Source organism: Penaeus chinensis, chromosome 14 (genome assembly GCF_019202785.1).
Source record: "Penaeus chinensis breed Huanghai No. 1 chromosome 14, ASM1920278v2, whole genome shotgun sequence".
Taxonomy (NCBI): Eukaryota; Metazoa; Arthropoda; class Malacostraca; order Decapoda; family Penaeidae; genus Penaeus; species Penaeus chinensis.
Genome location: NC_061832.1, coordinates 13430342 through 13432841, shown reverse-complemented (window position 1 = coordinate 13432841; position 2500 = coordinate 13430342). Strand labels below are relative to the sequence as shown.

The 2500-nt window shown below is 28.3% G+C and overlaps 1 protein-coding gene across 1 annotated transcript in view; it reads right to left on the bottom strand.

Annotated features, from left to right (window-relative positions):
- The window catches only part of LOC125032442 (pecanex-like protein 1), a 24499-nt gene that overhangs the window by 20758 nt on the left and 1241 nt on the right, over positions 1 to 2500 (bottom strand). The gene's annotated exons all lie outside the window — the stretch shown is intronic.

The following is a 2500-nucleotide window of genomic DNA, read 5'->3' as shown; positions in this document are numbered from 1 at the left end:
TACATCATATTGTTATTTAACAATCAATCAATGTTCATCCTTGTTATATCTACCAATATATATCCACATAATACAGTGAAATGTAATTTTTATACTATTCACATGAAAGATCTCTAGTTTTGTAGTTTGTAGATATCAAACCTATAACTCCTATTTGCCACAATAATACCTTGCCACCTCCTATGCTGTCAGTCCTATGGGCTGTCAAAAACTGGTGAACTTTTTACCAAGATTTTTTAAAACATAAACGAGTCTGATGTAGTTTCCACAAAAGGTAACAAGCTTCTCTGTCCATACCCCATCTCCCCTTGAAGGCCCTACCATCCCTGAGCTAACCATACAGGCATGCTACCATGCCTTTTTCTCCTTGTGAATGGAATATACTGAGTTTGTAGTAGCAATTCTGGTATTGCCTGACACTTTATACAGCCAAACCCATCTTTTCATGCACTATATTCCACCACGACATGTGTCACAGTTGCCTCCTGTTATATCACTGATTTTACACACTTTATACATTTAGATACATATATATACACATCAAAATACATATTCTTTTGTTTAATTGTATTTATTTTTTATGCATTATTATTTCCAATCTATAACAACATATATAAATAGTTATTTTTTGTGAATTTTGTTCCTACACAGAGGGCTCTACAAGTCCTCAGCCACCAAGGGGCCTAACAGTAAATTTCAGTTTTTAATTTTTTTTTTTTTTTTGCTATCAATGTTGCTATTATAACTAATGTCATTACAATTATTATAATGTTATTAACAGTATTAATGGCAGCAAAGAATAAACAAGAATCTAATAGAAAATCAAGAAAAAAGGCTAACAGGTGACCTAGGTAGGACTAGTAATTCACTCTTGGGTGATTAAACATTCGTGCAGTCATCTACAAGTAAACCAATTAATAAGCAAGAAGACACAGCTATTATGTTTTTTTCTTCTTTTTTATAATCCCAACATCAATGGCATCAGATATAAATATATAAATATGCATAAATATATAAATATATGTAGACTATATGATGAAAATTCTATTTAATGTTACATTTTTAAGCTGACAAATATATACATATGCATATACAGAGGTGCATCTCCACATAAAATAAAATATATAGCTACATTAACATACACAACTGCAAATTCAAAACCGTAGTTATATACATATATAAGTACACAAAGATACCAAGCATAAATCATATCATATATCATATCATGTGTGTATATATGTGTATATATGTGTATATATATATATATATATATATATATATATATATATAAACATATAAATATATAAACATATAAATATATAAACATATAAATATATAAACATATAAACATAAACATAAAAATATATATAAATATATACATGTAAATATATGTAAATATTTATATAAATAAATATACATAAATATATCTATATATCTATATATCTATATATCTATATATATATATCTATATATATATATATATATATATATATATATATATATATATATATATACATACATACATACATACATACATACATACATACATACATACATACATACATACATACATACATACATACATACATAAATATATATAGACTATATGATGAAAATTCTATTTAATGTTACATTTTTAAATATAAATATTCTGCGAAAATGATAATGATAACATAATATGCAATAAAATGAATGACTTACATCTCTCAAGGCAAGTCACCCAATGCATTACCAAAAACACAACTGACAGTAATCCTCTAATTTACGCCATATACATCCTCAAAGGATAAGAGCTAGCAGACCACCCTTGCAAGTTACTGTCAAATAAGGAACCACTCATTGTACATTCAGACCAGATTATACATAATGAAGAAATCTTAATAATCAAATACTACTCTTCATTACATTTGATCCTCGCTTTTGCAATACATCTACTTCATTTCCCCAAAGCATACACAATGTATATGAATATACAATTATTCGTATGTATGTAAATGCCAATTTTTATCACCCTGATTCTTCGTTCATTTGATTTTTGTTTGATAGTTTGTGAGGAGGGTTGAAACGACACACGCATCCAAAAAAGCTGGTTGCTTTGCTTTTGGCATGTGACATTCATTACAAATTGAATAAATAAGGTAAAAGGAAATATGCAAAAATTATATAATACATCTCAGAATGGTTTACAAAGGGTATAAAAAAAATTATTACTACAGGGTACATAGCTTTGACTGTCCTTTGACTGTCCAGTAATATAATTATTGGGGATGACCCAAAAGTACAAGACTTCTGAACTATATCATTTTCTCTGGTGAGGTTACTTTTGAACCTTGATTATCCCACAACTAATGGCTTACCCACAACTTTATCCATTTTGTCATCATCTACAAATACTAGTCTATATTTTTATGTATACACATGACACCAGATGATCTCACGAAGGAAACATGGATATTGGGATTGACAAATGCCTAGAATATTATCTGTTCCTCAGTGCAGT